At 33.3% G+C, this 25306-nt stretch overlaps 1 non-coding gene across 1 annotated transcript; it reads left to right on the forward strand.

The window, feature by feature from the left end:
• The first annotated feature begins 5049 nt into the window (after positions 1–5049).
• Positions 5050–5121, forward strand: Trnaq-cug (transfer RNA glutamine (anticodon CUG)). The gene has a single exon. It is a non-coding gene; the product is annotated as a tRNA-Gln (tRNA).
• Positions 5122–25306: the final 20185 nt, after the last annotated feature.

Consider the following 25306-nt stretch of genomic DNA (forward strand, 5'->3'; position numbering starts at 1 on the left):
AACTGAAAGCAGAACAGGATCGGATGCTATAGAAATCGTCGATCGCTGTCGCTGTTGCTGTCGCGGTTTGCTGTTGCTGTTGCTGGTGTTGTCGTCGATCGCTTTGGACTGTCTTAGAGAGCTACCTGCTGGCGCAGTTCTGTTATCAGTTGTGCGCCCCCATTGCGCTCTCTCGCTCGCACTGATTACAAATCGAAATCAAATGCCTAATTCATGCTCATGCTAGGCGCATGCTCACACAACACAATATCACCAAATCTTCTGATCTTTCAATTCTCGAAATAAATAGAATAAAAACAAATGTATTTACGCTTATCAGTCAATAGAGTTGGCTTTCTATTCTGAGGGAGGCATTCTAACTATTAACCATTATTTTTGTTATCGTAATTTGTGTAACTGTTTATTTACTTAGAATAAATAAATGCAAGTCAGTCAATGTTAATAAACTGACTAATAATTCTATTTATTTATATATTTGACTTTCTTTACATATGGATTATTTTTAAGTAATATTATATACATTAAGAATAATGCAAATCTACGCATTATGCAACGAAAGATGAAACTAATATTTTTTATTTAAATTCTTATCAGCAGAGTATTAATTAGAGGCACATGGAATGCAATAAATTATTTCAACATCATTTTATTTTTAGCCTATAGGCTAATTGCAGTTTATATGGTTGGAATTCCACAAAACTACTTTGAAGTAAATCTCAACTATAATCTTAGTAGTAATAATCAGCTCAGCTTGAAATAAACTTATCAATATTCTCTTACGCCATATGAAATATATATTTGATATACAATGGGATTATAAATACTAAAACATAGTTATGGTTTTCTTTGGGCTTGGCCTTGAGACACTTTGTGAACTTGATTGAGTAAAAGAAATATGATTTCTTGATTTCCAAAATATTTCTCAATGAAAGTGAACAAAACGTTTACTCTTCACACAAGTGGATTTATTTCTACATTTTCAATTAATTTTGTTAAACGTTCTTATCTCATTAAAGTGACTAAGAATTGCAAAGAAAAATATTGTAAGAGTGTAACTTTGTTTAATATGAATCACTTTATATTAAAATAGCCCATTTCCGCAATATATTTACCGATAAATATTATTTTGTATTAAAATGAGAGTTCATTGTCTGCACCAAGAGATTATGATTATCTCTTTAGGCCAAGCACCTGTTCTATTAATCAACAGTTGCAAATAATTTATATTACTCATTATGTCTATTAGATATTATCGCATTGTTATATTGAATTTAAAGAAATTTGAAAACAAACGTCTTTTATCTGTGTTGAATTCCTCAAGAAATATTATTGATTGCTCGATTTGATCAATTGAAATGTTTTTACAGACGCAAACTATGTGTACTCGATGTGTACTATTGTATATAAATGTGAATGTTCGAGGGCTGCTTAATAAATAAGTGGTTCAATAGTTTATTTTCTTTCAATTAAATTCTATAGTTTTGGATATTCCCCTCGGTACACGCAGCAATAATTATAATCTATAGTCGACTTCGATATATCATAGACATACATTTTATTTTTATATAGTTTTTAGAATTTCTCTGACATGTTGATAGCTTCACAATTAACCCTCGTTTGCATACAGAAAACAAAAATAAAACACTATCAACTGACCGATTCATACCAAAATTTTGGGCTGTTGCCAATTGTTCTGTTTGGCGCTTATCAAATTATACAAGTTTATGATTTGATAAACATGAACGTAGCAGTAGTTTGAGCCCATAAACTGCAGTATATAAAGGTAAGTACATATACATACCAGAGTCGGCAGTTCTTTTTAAAATTTATGCCCAGCTTGGTCACACTTCCGCCAAGCTCGTAATCTTGGACAGCAACTTGGCAGGCCAAAGGTTCGACATGGTACCGTTAGGTTCAAGTGCCACCCCGAACATGACGCGTTCACCACACGAATGCAGCGGCCCTAATCAATGTTGCCATTGATAAGATATGGCTAAAGGTATACCCGTGTATAAATCACGAATTATAGCATCTTAGCGTCTATAAAACCCATAGATTTAGTTGATTATCTTCAAAGCAGTAAAAGTATTGGCTTGTGTGCCATTAACGAGTATTAATATTCTTATAAAACACCATTTAATGAACTTGCAAAACTTCTTTATCTAAATTCGTTAAAATAGACAAATAGAAAATATAAACATAATTATTTAGAAAACGTTTGTTGGATCTTAAGTGCGCCAACGAACGATTTTATTTCATTGAATTTTTCTGGCTGTTACTAATCTCCCATGGCTGATATAAGGTGCAATAATTTGTTTAATCGTAAGTAACACAAATACATTCTCACACATGTATTTGTTATTCTTTAAATTCCAGTATTTAAATTGATTTTAGGTGTTATCAGTACACAAGGAACGCGTGTTTCATGCTAAGCAGAGATTAGATGCGGTTTTTTTGGGCAATACTACGAAAAGTTCTCAAGTACAAGAGGTTCTTGTCCACTTGGAGTTAGAGACAACATTGTTTAAGAAATCCGAGAAATCTTATTAGCGATAAAGTCATTTGAAATTATCATCATGATAAGAGTAAACTTCAGGAATGGTTGTGATTCATTAGAAAGATGGGTTGAATTAGAAATACAATTCTTCATAAATGCAATTTTATAAATTCGGGGAAGGTTGCAAAAAAAAGTGAGCAAGTATTTTTCTTAAAATCTAAAATCAGTGCATTACCTGACAAATAGATTCATTTTTTTTACAATTATTACTTCAATTTAAATTGAAGTCAATCAATTACTCTACAAAATATTATTTAAAATATACACAAACATAAAAAATGAGTTAAAATGAATTGAATAAATAATAAATGAATTAAAATAACATTAATATTTAACAATTTATATTTTGTATAAATGGAAATTTAATTGCGACGTACTTGTAAGTATAAGTATTATTTTAAATATAATTTCCGTACAATATTAAAATAAACAATAGACGAAAAGAATAATATTAATAATAAATAATATCAAAACTATTTTTTTTTTGTACTTTCACTAACAATAATAAATGTATAAGTTACATTAGGAGTGAACGAATTCGTCTACGGCTCACTGTAAAAGCTTCGACGAAAGCTTTTCATCTCAGCTGGGTGTGAAACCTAACAAAAGCTTTCAAAAGCAAGACCTAAAGCTTTTGACATATTCGCCGACGAATTCGCCGTAGCTATTTCAACTAACTGCAAAAACAATTTATGGGCATGTATATTAAGGTTTGTGTAAATGTTCGATTTGTTTTTAACGACATTCCATTGGTATATCAATTTGCAATGTTAAACATTTTATCATCAGTTGGAGACAATGGCAGAATAGTGTAGTGATAAGAATGCGAATGGTGAGGGAGACAAAAAGTGCACATAAAGTCAGTGGCAGTCATCATCTCATATCCATTTGTGTCCTTCGTAGTGCTGGTTATATGAGAAGTGAATCCTGTCAGGAGGATGATATGAATACGAAGACAACCATTTCGATATGCATTTCGATGTTGATGTCGATTCAAATGCTGATTTTGATGTCATCGCATGTTAATGAGATTGTCGTCTAAAGTTGTCGTCAAGCGAATCAAATTACTGGCACAAAGTTGCTGTTATTTACGCCACATAGAGAACCGACATCCCTCCCACCACGCCCATCACGCCCACTCGCTAAACGCATGCAAATGATGTGATGATAATAATAGGGGGCGTATCGAGGGTTTCTACAAGCAGTGTTAAAAATAACCTCTAAAACCATTTAAACACAGGTAAGCAGAGCAATGAACGTGTCCCCGCATAGCCAACAAGTTCATAGTACTTAATGGGTCAAAGAGGATGGGAAAGGGAGGAGGGTGTTAAGCTGAAGCTGCTGGGATAACAAGTGTTTAGCTAATTAGCTCAGTTGAATAAAGCGCGACGCACAAAGCCGGACAACTGAACTGAACTGCATATAATAGACTTGCCACGCCCACACGCCCTAACGCCCAACTGCACGGGCAGCATAACAAAAGGACGAAAGTAAAGTTGAACTGCTTATAATTGACCGTAAAAGATCAGAGTTTATGTGATGTCTCTTCTGGGATTTGATATGATTCCAATGGTCTACTTAAATTTGATACTTTACACGATTCGCTTGAAGCTTTAATTGTCCGAAATAAAAAGTCAAATAGCAAATGAATGAATGACACTCATCACACCTTCCAAAAATTAAATGAAATTGTCATATGGGTAATTCTCTGGCGGAATTCTTTTCAGTGACATTTTTTTCATAAACTGAAATCACTTAAAAAAAAAACTAAAGGTTATTCTTATAGCTCTTGAATATTTAGAACTAAGATGGATTTTAGGAAGTTTTTGTCTGTTTTACTATAAAATATATAAATTCGATAATTCTTTTGGTTTGCGTACGAATTCTTTAATTTTTGCAATACTCTTAAAACAGAAAAATAATTGTTAAAGCATTCTTAGCTCCAATTAAAGTGCTAAGCAAGAGCTATCAGATTAATCTTTACTAAGAAAAAAAGGAATGTTTTGGTATATTTATGTTTTGTTTTCACTTTTGATAGTATCGCAGGCGACATGTTCGACAGAGAATTAAAGAACATAATTATTATTTATATTTTATTCTAAATTTTTAGTTTTAAAGTTTTGAAATTATTTTCTTAATTTCCTTTCATTTAACCAAAGCAAAGAATTGAATAATAAGCATGAAAATCTCAGCAGATTCACATAATTTTAAAATACATATTATATTGGTATGGGAAAATTCACAAATTTTTAAAATGTATACTATGCTGTTCTAAATATAGATTTGATATAAATAAATGTTGATATACAAAAACTTTTCAGTACAGTTAACATATGAACACAAAATAAACATGCTTACTAATCATTTATATGCTTATGAATAAAAATCTGCAATCAAAACCAACAATGAATATGTTGCAATCAAGTTTATTGAATATATGCATATCTTTATTTAAATTTTACATTTACTATAAGACTCTTCGGAAAACAACCGGTTCTATGGTGTAATGGTTAGCACTTTGGACTCTGAATCCAGCGATCCGAGTTCAAATCTCGGTAGAACCTGAGAAGCTCTTGAAGAGTTTACTTTTTTTTAATTTGGCATTTAAAGACTTTCTGGCAATTAGTTAACGCTTAAATTGAAAACTGTGCAGCTGCAGCGAAATGTATTTTGTTATCCTTGCAATCAGCAAGGAAGTTTTCTATTGCTATTTTACAACACACATATGCACACAAACATTTGCATTTGCATGTGTTCAGCTGCCTTTAACTACACTACACAGTTCGTTGTCTCTAATAAAATGCCATTGGCCATAAAAACGGGTAAAACGAAAGGCAAGAAATGGCAAAGAGAAGTAAAGAGAGTGGGTGTTAAAGTGGGCAAAGCGAATGAGAGACTGCGATAAACCAGCTGAAATCTGTGCAATTTCATTAGACAATTTATTTGTGGCAGTTGCCACAAACATTGTTTTGATTAATTTGGCACAAAACCGTATTAGCTTCGAAATGTATCTGCCAGATACTCGCAGCAATTGCGCTTCAAACATATATCGGACACTAAGCTGACCAGTGTTGGCAAATGCAACAGGTTTTTAAAGCTGAAAGCTAAGCTGATAGTTTTGCACATATAAATAGACTTTGCTTTCATTTATCTATTTTTGATTGCCAACCACGCAAATGTATCTTAAAGTGACATCTCGTAATTTACGGAAGCTCTGTGACCTGCAACTGCGCATCATCTTTGCCATCAAACGATTGCCAATTTATTTTGAGGAACCTTTGAACCCAACTCGAATCAACAGGCAGTTTTGCTCAAGACTAGCCGGCAAGAAGCTAATTATAGCTACACTTGCGACGCCATTTCGAGGGCAACATAATCAATAATCGATAATTGACAAATTAAGCAACACTTACGAGTGCGAGTCCGAAACCGCTTGACTTTAATTTCATGCCTCGAGTGTCGCAATGTCAAAGCTAATTAATTGGATTTCTTAACTCAGACCCAAAGTCTGAAACTGTAACTGTATCTGATGCTGATGCTGAAGCTGTGGCTTTGTCGGTGTCTGTGTCTGTGGCTGAAACTGCAGCTGGTGTCTTGACCAGTCGCGTATCAAAATCTCAATGGCTGTCTCGCTGTGTGTCGGTTTAGTACTCAGTTCACTTGTCAAATTTCAATAATTTAGCACACGAATTTGTCCAGACAGAAGCTGTCAGCGATAAGCCAGACGAGCAAAGAGTAACAAAGACCACGACGACAACATTTGGCAACAAATTTTGGCTAACCCTTAGACAATAGTTGGTTAGTGTTCTCGGGCACGTTGGCTTGAAAGTCACTTTTGACAATGAGACTTTAGTTCTTAACACTTGTCCAGCTCAACTTGTAAATACATCTAAATAGTATGTCAATTAAATTAAAAAGATTTATTATACATAACATATATCCTATTTTTTCTTACGTCAAGAATCCTTAAACGTGAATACGTTTCTTGTACTTGCAATTAAATAAATTCTATATGTTTTACTCTAATGTTTATTTTAATTAATTTGCAAGTTTCTAATGTTTGATTATTTACAATTTATAATATATTGTAAATAATAATAATATATATAGCATATATAGTAGAATTCAATTAAATAATAGTATTGTGACATAATTTTCAGTGCGTGACAAACTTTAACGTCGTATTCTTTTATTTAATGTTTTATTCGGTTTAGAGAAATAATTTGAATACTCAAATGAGACTAAATATTTGTAGAATTTATAATATTGGATTCACAATTGGAAGAATAAAAAAAGCTCTGAATAGAAAGTGTATTTGTATTGTCGTTTCTCGCTCAACTCGCATTTAGTGTGTTAAGTTTTGTATTTTGTGCGAGGGATTGCTGAAATTGTTAACGTAAAATTAAATGAGATTCGTCTCGTAGCGTTTATTTAATGCGCCTCGTTGGTTTCTCCTATAAAACTCAGCTTGCAACTTTTTGCATTGCCGCAGAGGTGACATCGAGGTAAATTGTTATGACAAGAACTCTGTCCGCAAAACCCCATAACAAACATTCTGAATATGTATTCATCGTATATGCAATAAAAATCCGCGCTTGAGCTTTGTAGCTCAAATAGCTCAAACATCATATGGGTTATTAAATCTAATCACAAGTGTCTCAGTTGTCTACAAAGCTAATAGAATGGGATTTGAAATAGGAATTCGCTCATCGAAAATGATTATGATGATATTAAAACAAGAGAATAACACGCTAAAATTTGGATTTTATTTTCCACATGAAATTTATCAAGTCGTGTTCTCACTCTCCGATAAAACGTTTCTCAACTCCGGGCAGCAATATTGACCATAGCTGACAATAGTTGATCTGGACAATCGCTGCTCATTGGAAACTGCATTTGATGAGGATGGATTTGATTCGACTACATGTAGCGACAATGGCATAGAGTAGCCATTAAATATGTTTAAATATGAATATCTACTCAAAATAACACGCTGGATCCTGGGACCCGCTTGCCTTAGACCCATTGTGATGGACATGAAGAAGTCATAGAGAAAATTCAGCACATTATTCAACTGCTGCACTGGGCTAGAGTCGAGGAATAAGCGATTAAAATCTTGTATGTAACTCATGAACATCCTGAGACTGGATTGCAGATCGATGTTGAGTATGCGAGGATAGAAAGGAGACACAATATCGCGCATTTCCACAAAGTTGTTAATGGACGAGTCTCCAGTTGGCTGCGATTCTGGCACATCGCTGTCTCGATTGTGGGGCAAGGTGTAAGCTTTGCTCAGGCGAGTAGAACTGTTGGACTCCGCTCCTACAGGATCTTGATTCAATTGCACAAACGGCGTCTTATTGCGTAAAACCACAGGCTTATATCGCTGCTTTCGTTGCGGATTTGAACCATGAACGTGATCACCGTCGTCTTGGTTCCGTGGTAAAAAATCCTCAAGAATTTTTGACCAATTTATGTTGCGCGTTAGTGAATTGTCATAGCACAATTGAGCCCAGACTTCTGGGGACATTCGCTTCATCAGATTGGATGCGTACCGCGATCTATTCGATGTTTTAAATTCGGCAATCGATTGATTGACGAGATCACTCTGCAAAGCATAAAACTTCGAGTTGCTGCTTGAGTTCACCATATGCTGATAGGTCGGATTCTTGAATGCGGAAGTCATCATGGCAATGCACTTTATCAAATGGTAAAATAAAAACAGAAAGCATAAAATTACGATGCACAAACATTCAATTTTGATGAAGAGAATTCTAAACGTGATTTGAAAATACAAAAAAAAAACAATTTATTTATTAGTTGAAAGTTTGTGTTCAATATGAGCACTCTGCCAAAGCATATTTGGCATCCCCGAACAATTATATTTTCAAGAGCTACTAGATAGTCTCGAAATGCATTATGAAATAAATACTACCAACTGGGACATTTGTGTTCGCTGGCAGACAAATTTTACATTTGCTTTGCATAAAGAAAACATTCGCGTTTCTGTCCAGATAAAATTCCAGCTTTCAGTTTCCATTTTTTTGTTCGCATTTCAAATTGATAAATCGACGAGATTTTCTTTATGAAGCGAGTCCAAACAAACATTCAATGGGTGAGAAAAAGTTCCCAAAACAAAAGTCAATACCAACAGCAATAATAAGACTAACAAGAACACAGACAAATATAAAAAAATCCATTTTTTTTGTCATTCTTTTACTTTTTGGCTGCTTTCGAAGCGCCAGTAAAAAATGAATGCCAAAAAAGAAGCGCACTTTTTTTTCGGTTCTGTTGGCCAGCACTTTGAGTGCACGTAAGTGAATGCATATGAATAAATATTTGTGCGATTTTTTATGCAAACTGTTGGACAGCGAACTTTGATTGCATGTACAAGCAGCTTTATAAATACTTATAGACAGTTCAGCTTTTGGTCAGAGCAATGCTGATTGATATTGCCTGCGTTTATTGTGAGTTGCTGAAAGGTTATTAAATGAAAGTTCAGATGATAATTAATAATATATTTATTATTCATATGTTTCCAAAGCTTATAATTTGATATATTTCGTATTTATTTATATATGGTATATTTTACTTGCAGCACTGACCAATATTCTAAATATAACCTTTGACATTTTTTAGTATTTTGCAGAATTATTTTGGTATTTTTTTAAAATTAATACCGAACTGTTTTTCTTTTATTCACAATGTGGAGGCGGTTATTTAACAGTCGAGAAAACTTGATTGTAGCTCTCTCACTTGTTTTCAATATTACTTAGTTAATTAAATAAATATTAGTATGTATATCAAATAAATTATCAAGTTTAAAATGGGTGTATTTATAGAAGGATTCTCTAAGAATATAAAACACTTTAAACCTGACTTTCTCTTTTTGTGCATCTTTACAAAGTGTCGAGCTTTAATCTACACATTAAAGAGCAATATAAAATCGCTTCTTTTAGTTCTTTACAATCAAATTACGGCCTCATGATATCATTGAATCAAGCACTAAAGATGTCAGCATCAGAGAGCAGCCTACAAATGAAATTAATTAACTCAAGATTTGCGATAATCAGCGTGACAAATTTAATGTCACGATAAGGTCAAATTGACCCCCGTCTTTAGGACAAAATTTAAGAGACCATTTCTTTCCTTTTAAGCTGAGAGAATTTATCAAAAAATTAACGCCTAAATTGAGTGTTGTTTTTTTCTTTTTTGGTAAATGTCACAAAAGTGAGGGAAACATAAATTTGACGTATCATTTTGAACAATGTCATAACTTTTAATGCCACTGGCAAAGGGACAAGGTCAATGGCCAATGGTTAAACAAAAACAAAATTGTCCGAACACTCTAAGCTGCTCCAAATCCGCGGAAAGCTCTGCCCACCACAACAACAATAATCAATATTCGTCCTGGCAGCTGAAAGACAACAAACTAAAGGCAATAGCAGAGCCCCATCAAAAGCCCTGGAGGCACGGAAAAGTATTGGAAACGAGAGAGAGGGAGAGAGAGAGAGAGAGAGAGAGAGAGAGTGAGAGGAGAGAACACGAAGAGTGAGAAGATGGAAACTAAATCGGAGCAGTTGCGTGTTTGACATGTCATTCGACGCCGACTGGACAAACACAGGACACGTTTCCTTGCGGCATCGTCAACAGGAAGCACATTAACCATTGGATTCCCAGCATGGCAACGCAACGCAAAAGACACTGCTGAATAGCCAAGTTTTCCCCACTTTCAGCGTGCCATTCAGAGGGGACATTTAACTTGAAATGGTCTATGAATTAACAGAATTTTCATGCCTCAACTGCGTCTGGTTGAAAAGGTCCCAAAATGCGTTGGGTAACGAGAAACGAAAAAGTGCTGATTGACTTTGACTTTGGAAGCCTAGAGAAATGCTCTAACCTCTTGGAATATACATACATTAATTTGAATGTTTTAATAGAAGATGGAATTTTGTAAAGTACAATTTCAGAGTTCGAGACTCGCTTAAAGTAAAAACTCTGAGAGTCAAGAATTTAATGAACTTTCTTTATAAGGACTACAAGAAATAAATTAATTATAATAATAAAGAATAATTATAATATTATAATATGTATTCTAATAATACTAAAGAAGTAAAGAAGTTAAGCAATTAATAAATATAGAGATTTAAACATGATATTCATAAAAAAAAATAATTTAATTAACAAAATGTAATTAAAATAAATGAATGAACTCGAGTCGTTCTTAAAAGGTTAAAAGTCATTACAAAACACAGAAAAAAACATGCTAAAATCAAGAATAAAATCTTGAATTAAGATAAAGCCAATTAAACCAAAAAGGTTTATTTTTAAATCAAGATCGATATTTTACAAAAATTCTAAAATGTCCAATCATGAAATTCAGGATTATAATCTTGATTCAAGAATGAAAAATCTCAAAATAAACCAAGGAAGCAACGTCATATATCAAGCGTTCTAAAATGTAGATTGCTTAAAATAGTACAAAAAAATTGTATTTGTGCTTTTTATATATATTTATTACACATTAATGTATGTTGCCTAGTTTTTTTAATTTGTTACAATTACCCCAAACCTCTTTTTTATATACGAACCGAATAGAGTTTGAACCTAAGACCGATAGCCACACATGAATATAATTTTAATAATTAATAAATTAATAAATAAATGCAGATGAGTAAATAAAAAATATGTTAATATTAAAATAAATAAATGAAATAAAACTGATTGATTTAAATAGATATACAATCAGCTTCTCAGCATTACTTCACTGAAATACCCTTTTCAAAGTGTGTAAACATGACAACATGACATATTTCACACGCCACAACTAAGAAAACTGCTTAATCACAGATATTTGGATATGAAATTTTCTAATATTCATTTCTCATGTAAGTTTCCGGCAGCGTTTAGCCACAAAGTCTACCTAGACTATATACCATATGTACATACACATGCGAGTATATTAAAAATATTCGAATAAATCTTTGTTGGCTTCACTTTTTGCAGGCGCAAGCAATTTATATGTAAAATGTTTTTGGGCATTTCTAATAGTTATCTCGATTCGTCTGAGCTTTTCCTTTACAACATTTTCTATTTATTTTCATTTTGAATTATGAGCAAAACGAAGTTGCCACAGCGTACTAAATTAAAAAAACTAAAATACAAATAAATAAAAATGAGAATGAAAATGAAAATAAACCACAATGGAAAAAAAGTCAGGCTGTGGTTTTCCCAAATGTGAGTGGGTTGAGGTCGATCTTGACATGCGTGTTTTCTGATAAAAAAAAAAAGAAAATCGTATTTGGGTTACAAAAAGGGTTCGGTTGTGGGCGAAACTAAAGCTAAAGTTAGACGTGAACGTGGGCAAGTTGTGCGGTCAATGAACCCCATTAATGAGCCCTTTGCCTGTTGGGCAATCGGAGACACTCGATGATTTATGAACAAGCGTGTTTTGTATCTCTCAATTGAGTGCGGTCTGGTCTGTGAATCGAGTTGCTTCATTTAAACTTTTGGCTAATCGCGAGTTGTCTGTACACAGCGAGCATGACGTATACTTAACGTGACCCGCCAATGCTTACTGACTTGCGCTTTATTTGCATATTTATCTAATGCTGTTAACTCGGCCAGGCAGAGCAAGGAGAGGAGCAGCAACAGCTGTTGACAGCGCTGCAGAGTCCTTGTCGGATTTGCTATAGGGTAAAGTAATGGCAGTTTGATGAGTTGGCAAGCGCAGGAGTGGGGGAGTAGGTAACGAGGGGAGAAAGATTTCTGTGGGGTCAAAGGTGCAATGGCAGCGTGAAAATATCGAGGATTATGCCGCACCAGCTTCGTGTAGTTACTAACTGAAATAGAGCACTTACGCCCGAATGCACTGAGAGAAGCAAAGGATAAGACACAGTATGAGATTATAAAATACATATTTACATTTATAGAACTTTTAGACTTTAAATTGGAAAAAAATAATTACTGCTACATATACACTAAGCAGAAAAAGTCTGCGTACAAACTTAACGCGCAACTTTGAGTTTAAATAAAAATAGTTGTATTGAAGATATTGACTTCATTTTTTTTTTAAATTAACAACATATCTTTTATGAAAAAATATAACCAGTCTTCATTTATTTCCATCAGCAACTTTTTTAATTAAAATCAAAAAACAAAAAATACATCTGTTTTCGAATCAGAAAAAGTCTGCGTACAAACTTAAATTAGTTTAAAAAAAAGCCATTTATTGATAAAATATTACAAAAATTAGTACGAGGTAGGATAAATAGGAAGGTTTATTGTGCCAATCAAGCGTTTTGGCATTGAATAAACCAATTTTTGGTGAATTCTGGTGGTATTTCGATCCACTCATCCAAAATGGCTCCCGAGGGAGGAAACCGTTCGTCAAACTGGACCAAAAAGGGAAATCTCAGCGGGAAATTGTCGAATTTGTTTTTAAAACGCATTCTATGATTAAAAAAGTCCAAAAAAATTGGAATCAAACCGGCACAGTTCAATCAAAGCCACATTCTGGTAGGCCTCCAAAGCTGACCGATCGAGAAGAGCGGGAGATTTTGATGTCGGTGAGGCGTAATCCTGGGTCAACTGCCGCAAAAATTGGTCAGGACATAAAGAAGAACTATAAGAAGGATTTACATGATAAAACAATCCGAAAAATTTCCGAAAAATTTCCAAAAAGTAGGACTTTCATGCCTGTGTTGCTCACGCTGCCACCACCGTACTTAACTGCTGGCGCAAGGTTATGCACATCAAGGGCTGTGCCAGGTTTGCGCCACTCAAATTTTCGCCCTTTTATGTCAAATTGCTCCAATAATTAAAAATAACTTTGTTCCAAAAGGCTAAAGGCTCTTGGATGCATTTCAAAGCGCTTCGCTTTACTGACGGGTGATATGAGAATCTTCTTCAGCGCACCACAGGCATGAAAGTCCTACTTTTTGGAAATTTTTCGGAAATTTTTCGGATTGTTTTATCATGTAAATCCTTCTTATAGTTCTTCTTTATGTCCTGACCAATTTTTGCGGCAGTTGACCCAGGATTACGCCTCACCGACATCAAAATCTCCCGCTCTTCTCGATCGGTCAGCTTTGGAGGCCTACCAGAATGTGGCTTTGATTGAACTGTGCCGGTTTGATTCCAATTTTTTTGGACTTTTTAATCATAGAATGCGTTTTAAAAACAAAAATTCGACAATTTCCCGCTGAGATTTCCCTTTTTGGTCCAGTTTGACGAACGGTTTCCTCCCTCGGGAGCCATTTTGGATGAGTGGATCGAAATACCACCAGAATTCACCAAAAATTGGTTTATTCAATGCCAAAACGCTTGATTGGCACAATAAACCTTCCTATTTATCCTACCTCGTACTAATTTTTGTAATATTTTATCAATAAATGGCTTTTTTTTTAACTAATTTAAGTTTGTACGCAGACTTTTTCTGATTCGAAAACAGATGTATTTTTTGTTTTTTGATTTTAATTAAAAAAGTTGCTGATGGAAATAAATGAAGACTGGTTATATTTTTTCATAAAAGATATGTTGTTAATTTAAAAAAAAAATGAAGTCAATATCTTCAATACAACTATTTTTATTTAACATCAAAGTTGCGCGTTAAGTTTGTACGCAGACTTTTTCTGCTTAGTGTATATATTTACAACAGAGAAAATTTATTTATTCTTATAGCATAATAATATTATATAATAATTGAATTATGTATAAATGTACTGATATATTGTAACAACATGTAAGAAAGCTACAGTCGGGTGTGCTTTACTGTCAGATATTCGCTTCCCATTTTCAATGAAACGAAACTATACCTCAAAATACTACAATAGAAAGATGGCTCTATTTGGTATATTGATATTGTACTACATTGAAAAGATACCATACAGTTCTAAATATACCAAATTGTCAGCCAAAGCAATACAAAAGTATTTCAGGAATTATAAATGCTGTACTAGTAAGAATAATGAGATAAGATTTAATTTCTTGTACATTCTTAAAGTAGGATTTTTTTATTCTTCAATAAACTGTTAATTCAAATGTATATGAATAATAATATTCTGAATATTAATATTCCATAAACTGGATACTTAATCAATTATTTACTTTGTTGTATGTAATTCATTATGCAGTACTTAATATTTTGTAAACGTATGGCTTTCGAATACTCTTTCTATTTTTATAAGTATCGATCGTATAATTGGTTTTTTCATTTTATGCATTTCAATTCATTTAAAGTTAAGCATATTACTTGATTTGAAGTGCTGTAATTTTTCGCAGTGTGTACGGAACAAAAGTGCAAATCAAATATTTGTGCAACGTTTCACTGGGCTGCAGTAGTCGGGAGTCGCCAGTCGGCAGTTGGTAGTTGGCAGTCGGTGTCTGGCTCTGCATCCGCGAGGCAGCAGCGGCTGTTGGCAGTGCTTTGGGGATTGCAGCGACAATATCCTTAGATTGGTTTGTGCTGAATCGCGCCCGGAACGTGGTACAAGAAATTGGCACACAAACCGACATGACAAGCTCAAGAGGAGCGATGCAAGGGGCGAGGGGACGTCTTCTAAATGGCAGGCCAGGACAGAGGAGGACACGCCTGGCACATGCATTGGCATTGGCAAACAGGATCAACAGGAATTTGCATTTTATGGCGTCTGCGAATGCAGCAACTCACCCGCAAATTGCAGTGGCCCAGTCTGTCTCTCTGCTCCCTTCCTGCTCCTCATTCAATGTGTTCAGTAATTGTTTAAATTAAGAAAAGAAAAAAACATCTCACTAAATGCAATTAAAGCCAGGCGAAGAATTGAAACGAATAGCCGCAAATAATGGACGTCATTTGAGTTTGTAACTGATGTCCTTGTGCGAAGTATCCTTATTATCCACACGCTGTTGGGCAATTAAAATGTCAAAAATATTATAAACACCAAACAGACAACAGCATCAGACAGGACGAGGACACCAACGTGAACGTCGACGAGGATAGCGAATGGTTTCGTATCGCTTTACAGTTTTTAATTGTCCCTGACATCGCAGCTTGTTTATCTTTTTCTCCAAAATGCAGTGTGATTTGCAGCAGTTGGCCAAAAGGGGGAGGGTAGGAAAGTTCATGGGTCAAGAGTATATAACTGATGAACAGTGTGTTATGCACTAAGTTTATGTGTGAAGCGTTTTTATTGTTGTTTCGCTAATCTATTTAAAAACAATAAAGATCCTAAATTCCGTAAAATTGTTGTATTTTTATTTGATTATAAAGTGGAATATCCTCAAGTATTTCTACTTTATTCGATTTCCATTTCTTTCTGTTGTTTTTCACATTTCGTTGGTCGACTTCTGTCAGGATCATAAAATATTTGTCAAATAAAAGCGAAATGCAGTCGGACTCGGTCTCCCTACGTTCTCCGGCCCCTTTGTTTTGCCCAACCACTTGGTCTAGTTACATTCATGTACATCCATGAATTTTGCTGTAATTTGAGTTTTATGCAGCACTCGACATGCAATTTTGTGTGTGTATGTGACTTCTTGTAGTCGGATCGTCTTTACTTACAGTTCTCATATTCCTCAGTTTCCCTTCTCCGCTCCCCTCTCGATGTCATTTGTCGCTGCGCCACGACATATCGATATATCTTGCAGGAGCCACCCACCCATCAATATGCCCAGGCTTTATATATTTTAGTAAATAGGTCGACAAACGGCAACTTTCATCGTGCTTGTTTTAGCTCACATACACACACCCCACATACTACACTTGACTTGTTGTTGTCGTTAATGTTGTGATAAGACTGATGATAATTATAATAATGCTCATTAAAGCTATTCTTACAGAGCTATAACAAAACATGCTCTACTATCTTTTATAATAAAGTTTAAAGAGAAGCGTCTAATAAACTTTTTATTTTTGTAAGTGATTATCTTAAATTCTTTTAATTATTATTCATTAATTTATTTAAAGTGGAAGTGGATACAACATATAATAAATATACAAATTTGTGAGTGAAAGTAAAGTACACAAATTGGTTTAACATTCAAAAAATTAATAAGAATAGGAATATAAAATTTAAAGTAAGAAATCTACAGTCGAGTATGCTCTATTGTAAGATACCAGCTTCACATTTGAATAAAGTGCGGTATTATTTTTAAGATATAACAAATTAATATACCACAAAAATACTAAAATATACAAAACGCTAAATTTGGTATACTGATATAATACTTCATTCAAATTATATCTCAATCTCCTATAGTCTCTGAGATGTAGCTGTTCATACAGACGGACGGACAGACTTACAGACGTACAGACGGACATGGCTCGTCTCGCTGTTGATGCTAATGAAGAATATATTCACTTATAGGGTCGGAGAATGCCTGTTAAATACATTTCATACAGGCACAAAAATATAATATGTATGTGCCAATAAAAAGTAATCTATAAGTGAAGGGGAATATAAACTTAAAGAGTCTGGTTTTGTTTACGCCAAAGATACTCTTTGCTGAATATTCGATTCTCTTCTTAATATTCTCTGCCGCTGCGACTGCTTCTGACTGTTCCCTCTCTTTTGAGATTGCTGATCAGCTAAACGTATTTGCGAAAACAATACCAATTGAAAACAGTGAGCATTTAAATTTTGCTGAGTGTGCATGCGAATTTCCCAGCGCAATGCTGATTGTTGCTATGATATTTTCACTGTTTGGATTACTGGAAGCAATCGATTGCTCAAATCAAATAACTTGTGGCGATGGGCTGATCTGTTATTATGGAAATAGTTGCAGCTGTCTGACTGGTTATGATACTCGTATAGTTTATTGCGATGTACAAGGCGGCATGTGTGCCGATGATAAAGATCGTGGATGGATTTGTGCCCCTCATGGCAGTTGTTCTGGTGCCAACGAGCAATGGCAACTCACATCAAGTATTTTTGGAAATGGCTTTGCATTGGCCTGTAATTGCATTGAAGGTCATGCCCGTGATTTTGAAGGAGTTTGTGCCGAGATTCCATACCGATATCATACATCAATGTTAGATTACCTAATTATAGATTTCATTAAGCTTATTCAAAGTAACGCGCCAAAGATTGAAACATTACCAAGTGCGTTGTCCACTTTGAGTTTTATGATACTATTCTTTCTGCTAATTGTATTTCTAATCGGAGTTCATCAGCAACTTAATCGGAATTTTGACAGTACTTTGGCAAATCAGAACTTCAGCAATGTTGCGAACACTTCCTTAACACTTCCCGAAAATAAATGAAATACAAATCAAGAATTTATTATTTCAAATTGCGAGATTGCTTACCGTTTCATGGAATTTTATGGGCGCTCGTTCTCTTACATTTGAGTATATACAGAAATGTGCACATACATAAATACTATACGTACAATTTGTATACATTAAGGGATAAAATGTAGAATTAGTGATAAAAGGTGAAGGTTATTTAACATACATAAATATTTTGATGCTTTGTGAGTTCTTAGTTTGTTCTGAAATACCGAACAATTCGAATCTGTGACTAATATTGATAAGCGTTTTATTTATTTAAGAGAAAAGAATATTCGAATTCGAACTCGAATCTGTGACTCATATTGATAGGCATTTCCTTATTTAAGAGAAGAGAATATTAAAATTCGTACATATATTCTTTAAATGTATTTCAATGGAACATTTATATTCGAGTTATGAATTAATTTAAATAAAAAATATCTGAAGTTAATTGTAGTTTTTGTGCTTATACGACAATATATTTTTAAATGTATTTTCTCTTTTACCTAATGGGAAATATATGTACATACAGTATGTCAAGAAACTCTTTACACACTGAAAAAAACACATATTTTTTGACTTTGCATGCAAAAATAATGCCTTTAATTATTATTTTTCAATATTTTTTTAATGCAGATCTATTATTTAGCAAATTTCAAATTAGTATGTACAAAAATAAAAACAATACAACGAAAGGGAAAATTTTTAAATCAACAAAATATGAGTTTACACATTTTTGACACTGTCAAGAAAGTGTTTACACACTTTAGTTTTCGATTCTGTTTTGTTCTATTTTTCGTAAAACTGTACTTTATTGTTATCTACGCTTATGCACTATTCGCTATTTTTGCATTCCTTTTCATTCAATTGCGAAATTTTGCTACGCACTTGTCAAAAAGCTGATTTTTAAATTATTTAACATGACTGGAGCTAGATTGACTTATGAAGTTACCCAATTAACTTATTATAGTCACCAAATTGGAAAATCTGTAGCTTAGCTAGTGGAGCTACTTGGGGTATCGCGAAAAATAATTTATAATGCTCCAAATCGAGCCGAAAATGAAGAAAAGCGGGAAGCAAAGTGTGGAAATGGTTGAAAAATGGATATTGACGAGCGGGCAGACCGCCTTATTATGGGCATGGTTCGTCAAAACCTTAAAATTTTGATCAGAACCCACGCCAAGGAGTTGGAAGAAGGGTGTGACAAGGTCAATTCACATGAAACCGTCCGCTAACTAATTCTGAGGAGCAAATACTCTTCAACCGTTGCAACCGTTGCGCGTAAGAAGCCGCTGCTTTCGAAAGTAAATGTTGAAAACGCTTAAATTTTGGCTTTTAATATGAGAATCACGCCGGACAACTATTGGGATGACATCGTATTCTATGTCCAAACCAAAAAAATGCTATACTACAATGATGGACCAACTAGAGTATGGCACAAGCCGTTAACAGCCTTACATCAGCGCAACATCATTCTGACAGTAAAATTGGGAAAATAGTATTTGTTCCACAGAATTAGTTGCCGAACGATTTCATGTGAATTGACCGTGTCACACCCTTCTTCCAACTCCTTGGCGTGGGTTCTGATCAAAATTTTAATGTTTTGACGAACCATGCCCATAATAAGGCGGTCTGCCCGCTCGTCAATATCCATTTTTCAACCATTTCCACACTTTGCTTCCCGCTTTTCTTCATTTTCGGCTCGATTTGGAGCATTATAAATTATTTTTCGCGATACCCCAAGTAGCTCCACTAGCTAAGCTACAGATTTTCCAATTTGGTGACTATAATAAGTTAATTGGGTAACTTCATAAGTCAATCTAGCTCCAGTCATGTTAAATAATTTAAAAATCAGCTTTTTGACAAGTGCGTAGCAAAATTTCGCAATTGAATGAAAAGGAATGCAAAAATAGCGAATAGTGCATAAGCGTAGATAACAATAAAGTACAGTTTTTACGAAAAATAGAACAAAACAGAATCGAAAACTAAAGTGTGTAAACACTTTCTTGACAGTGTCAAAAATGTGTAAACTCATATTTTGTTGATTTAAAATTTTCCCTTTCGTTGTATTGTTTTTATTTTTGTACATACTAATTTGAAATTTGCTAAATAATAGATCTGCATTAAAAAAATATTGAAAAATAATAATTAAAGGCATTATTTTTGCATGCAAAGTCAAAAAATATGTGTTTTTTTCAGTGTGTAAAGAGTTTCTTGACATACTGTAAGTGCGCAGTATGCAGGTGCACTTCGTATTTTTGTACATACATACATACGTATGTTATACATACATACTTACATACATATGTATTATGTATGCACAAAGCATTGTGCAAAGCAGGCATCAAATGCATTTGTATTTTCTGCCGAATGAGCATATTTTGGTTTTGAGCGTTTTTGTGGTATGAAGTAACCAAAGCTTTGTCTTCAGTTAAGCTGTTGGAATATCGATATATGATTGTTTATATCGATGCTTGCGATGCGTGTCATCGATATTATTTATGTTACGAAATAGGAATAGTAAAACTTTGAATACAAAACATAATTTATTAATTCTTCAATTTTAGTGGTTCACTTTAGACATTGAGAAATACTATGAAAATTTAATAATTATTGAAATATATTAATGTGTTTTTATCTTCTTTATAACTTTGCTTTCCAGTCTGCGCTGAACATTTAGATGCGTTGTATTTGCTGATGTAATATTTGCTAGCCCTGAGATGGCATTGCTTGGAAGCATACGAGTATCATAATTAAATGAGAATTGAGCCAACGAAATGTGCCAGAATGCAGAAAAAAGAATCGTTACCATTAGAAACCTCACCGTAATGCGCTAAAAAAATTAATGAGAAAAGTTGGACAAATACATACATCAGCGACTTAGGCTATGGTTGCAATTATAATAAACAATGTTTAATAGGGTTTGCAAAGAGCAATATGTACATAGTTTTTATACGGGTTTTGAGATAAATAAGACGAAATTTTTAAAATCAATTACGTCATTCACATATTGATATTATTCATACATTTACATTGAATATTGTATTCGTACCCTTGATTGTTTTAAAGGAGAGTAAACCAAATTTAAGATAAAATAATTAATGAAATGTATTTTTTTTTGGGAATTTTTTTCACTATTGAAACATAAGTATATTAGTTTATCAAAGAGGTCAGCTAAAGATATTGATATTTTTAAAATAATCGAGCTCAACTTTCTGCGCAAAAAACGTTTCATAATAAAAAATGTTATTTTCTCAATATGATCCTAATTTTGTACTGTCTAATGATATTAAATTCAATAAAATTAAATAATTTATACATTTTTTCCCCTCAGTCCAACACTTTTGATAGTCTGCAGTATAGACTCTGCACATGCAAAGCTTCTTATAGTAATCTTGCCTCGTGGACAGCTGAAAAACAACTGATATGATTTTCTGTGGCGATTCGTTGCCGAAGTTAAAAAAATCAACTGAAGCTTCTCAAAGCTATGCGAGTTAGGTTTTCAGAATTTGGAGACAGCTTATTTACTTTTGCCAAATTTTATGTGGAAGCATGTAGACATGAACTATTTACTTTTGTATATAAATATTATATATATATTTATATGTGGGTTTGTAGGTATGCAAATTTTATTTTGTGTGTCTCACATTGAAATTGCCCTGAGCAATTCTTTTACTTGTTCTGATTTTTATGTGCATTGCAGCTAAAATATCGATGTTTTTTAAGCATAAAGAAATATATCATGTAGAATTAGTTAATTAATTGTAATATCTGTCTATTACCCATTTAAATATAAATTACAATTTTAAAAGCTTTTAAATAATTTTGTTTCTGTTTTTTTTTTTTTTTTATCGATATTTTAAGGTGCAACATCGATGATTTCATTGACGTTTTTATCTTCGCTGAAGTCTTTGCTCTTCAGTCTGTATTTGACATTCGTGTTCAAAAGTTCTGCGCTTCGATGGATTTTTTCAGAGAGCTGACTGTTCTCTTCCTACTAACATTTCTTGGAACCATATCACCATTAAAAGGGGAATTCGTGGAAGAATTGTGCGGTGAGGATGGAGATTTAGAATCGCGTCCATGTATTTATTTGAAGATAAGAAACCACTCCCTCTGCATGTGTATCCACGGCTTTATTAATAACGGCACGGAAAATTGCGTTCGCTATTGCCAACGAGGTGAAAGGTGGTGTGGAAATTTGAACAAATGCATTTGTGACACAGGATATGGCCGGATAATGGAAAACGAATGTCTTAAGTGCTCACACTGGGGAAGCAAAGATCGTTATAGTGCTGAGATCAAGGACTGGAAATGCTACTATGAAGAAGCTAAAATACAATATCAATATGAAAGCGGAAATACAAACACAATTTTAGTACCTCGAATTAAGATTACCAAACGAACTACTCGTTTCTTCATTGCTGCTTTTTTCTTGGGAATTGCAGTGATCTGGTATGTCACCAAATGGTGCTTGATTTGTTTGAACAAAATTTGTTGTTCGTAAAAAATATAAATACATCAAATAATATTACCATAAATGGAGACGAATACTGTACTATTAAGAAAAATTATTCATTCGAAATATTCAACGAGTATTTGTTTTAATAAATGAAGATTGTGAGGAAACATTGAATTATAATTTTTATTAATAAAATGTAATTGTGTAATGAAAAAATATGCCTTAGAATCTACAGATGTAAATTATTTCACGAGTATTTCTTTACATCTCTCTCTCTCTAGCAGTCGTTGAATATTGATAATTGTGAAGGATTCTTTTAGCAGTAGCTTAAAAATTACACTGATATTTCATTGATTATTTTAAACTATAAAAGTTAATTACAATTTTTGTAGTTTTTGAGGGTAGTGGTCGAAAATCTTTAAATTGAGATCCGATTTAAACTGGCAATTGTAGAAATATGCTGGAGTTTAGAAAAAAGTTTTTTGCTTCTTGAAGTATTTGTTGTAAATTATAATATGTTGCATAGAACAATTTTTTCTCTTTAGCAGAGATTGGCAAATTTAATTTGAAACTTTTGTACATGCGGTAAGTTAATATATTTACATCTTCCTGTAGGAAATATATGTAGCATGCAACACTATATATACTATATATTTTATACTTTAATATATATTGCCGATTCTGCAAATCAACATCAATTTTGTAGCTAGATTTTTGGTACATAGTATGTACTACATACAATAATAACTGTAGTAGTTAAGGTTCCTGAAAATTTGGTAGCGATAATATTGAAATAGTAGAAGTTTTAAAAAAAGATACTTTTGCATTGGATTTTAATTCCATAGGTTGACAATCTGGTATATTTTACGACATATGGAATATTTTAAATGTAGTACTATATCAATATACCAAATATGGTCTTTGAAGTATTTTTAGTATTTTTATGGTATATTAATTATATATATTTTAAAATTAATATTGCACTGTTTAGCTTTTATTCACAATGCTTAGAAGGTATCTCACAGTCGAGCACACTCGACTGTATCTTTCTTACTTCTTTTGTTTTAAATGAATGAATGAAATATTGAAGATGTATGTTAATAAATACCATATGGATACAATTAATGAATTCAAAAAACTGGGGTACCATTGTGTTTCTTGCACATGGCCTTAAGTTTTCTTATCAAGACTTCAACTTGCGTTCGATGTTTCATATATTTCGCAAAGATCGTGATTGTAAGACCCATTTTTTTCGGTTTTAATCCCTCGCTTTTAATGATATTTTTTTAGTAAGCATTCTTCATTCAATGAAGTAAAGTTACCGAGCATTAAGAAATGAGTTTACACTTTGGACTGAGAATTCTCGTCGTATTCACATTGCTTAGAAGAATATCAGGATTAAACGCATGGAATACTGAAATGTGCGGAAATTATGTTGAGGAGCCAATCAATTGCAACTTAACAGAAAATATCTGTAAATGTAGAGAAGGCTACTATGAAAACATTGAAAATAAATGCACTCTCTGCCCAATTCGTGAAAGATGGTGCGGAAATTTAAAGAAGTGTATATGTAAAAGTGGCTATTACCGAGATGATTATAATAATTGATGGCAATGCTTCAAAAAGTTGGAATATGATTTTAATACGGAGGAATACAAATGCGTCGCTAATAGCGAAACATCAGAAGGCCTTACAACACTTGAAATCAAATTGAATGAGTTCCTATCTACACCTGAAATTAAAATACATGAGGCGAAAGCAACACCTGACATCGATAAAAGCGTCGCTAATAATAAGGCACCTGAAGTCGAAGAGAATAATTCACAATATACACCTGACATTAAAGGATATGAAACGACAGCAACACCTGACAACAATGTTCGTCAAATTACTGAAGATCTTACAACAAAAAAAATCCAAGAGAATGAATTACAAGCAACAGCGGAGATAAACCTGACTGATTCCCAAGAGATTCACAATTCGATTTCAAACTTTTCACATAATTTATTTGATTATAAAAAAGGCCGCATTACATCTAGCGTTGTCGCCCTATTGATCATATTTAATTTTCTCCTTTTCTTTCGTAAATAACGTATTTGTATTTGATTATTAAATGAAATTTGTGTATAATTTGAAGAAACAAACATTGTTAATAATTACAAAAAATTGAAAAAAATAAAAAAGTACCACACAAATAACTCAAATAATTGCTTATAGTCACTTCTCCATTTTTTTGTTTTTTATTCATTTATAGTAAAATCTTCCTGTGAAGACAAGTAAGAAAGTTACAGTCGAGTGTACTCCACTTTTAGATACTCGCTATCCACTTAAAAAAAGAAAGCGAAACAGTGGAGTATTCATTTTACAATCTACCAAATATACCACATGAATACTAAAAATATACCGAATTATATATTTGGTATACTGATAAAGTATTACATTCAAAATACTATATAACAACTATGACAAAAGTATTTCATCAATAACTTCTAACTTTGAATCAAATTTTTGGCAAACAAAAATACTGTAATTATTATTATATATACCAAAAATTGCGACTCTAAATTACGCCATTTATTCGATTTTTTCCGTATTGTGGGGGAGGTAGTAGGCGTTGCAAACATTTGAAACCAAATGAGTTTCTGAGATCTAGGTTTTTATATGGACAGACGAATAGACAGATAAACAGACATGGTTGTAAAACTCTTATACCCTGTGGGTAGCTTTTATATTTTTATACATATTTTCAGTTTTTATACCCGCTACCCATAGGGTAAAAGGGTATTATACGAAACATTGAAGATGTGTGTAAATAAATACTATATGGTTAATAATAAATGAATTCAAAGAACTTACCATTGTTTATCTTGCACATGGCCTCAAGTATTTTTTTCAAGACTTTAACGCGAAAAACCGAGCTGAGGGGTTTTTTTCGACTGAACTGAATTTGCGTTCGATGTTTTTAATGTGCGTATACATATATTTCGTATTAAAATCGCCTAGTTGGTGATTGTATAACCCATTTCTTCGGTTATAA

The sequence above is a fragment of the Drosophila albomicans genome, chromosome 2L (assembly GCF_009650485.2).
Source record: "Drosophila albomicans strain 15112-1751.03 chromosome 2L, ASM965048v2, whole genome shotgun sequence".
NCBI lineage: Eukaryota > Metazoa > Arthropoda > Insecta > Diptera > Drosophilidae > Drosophila > Drosophila albomicans.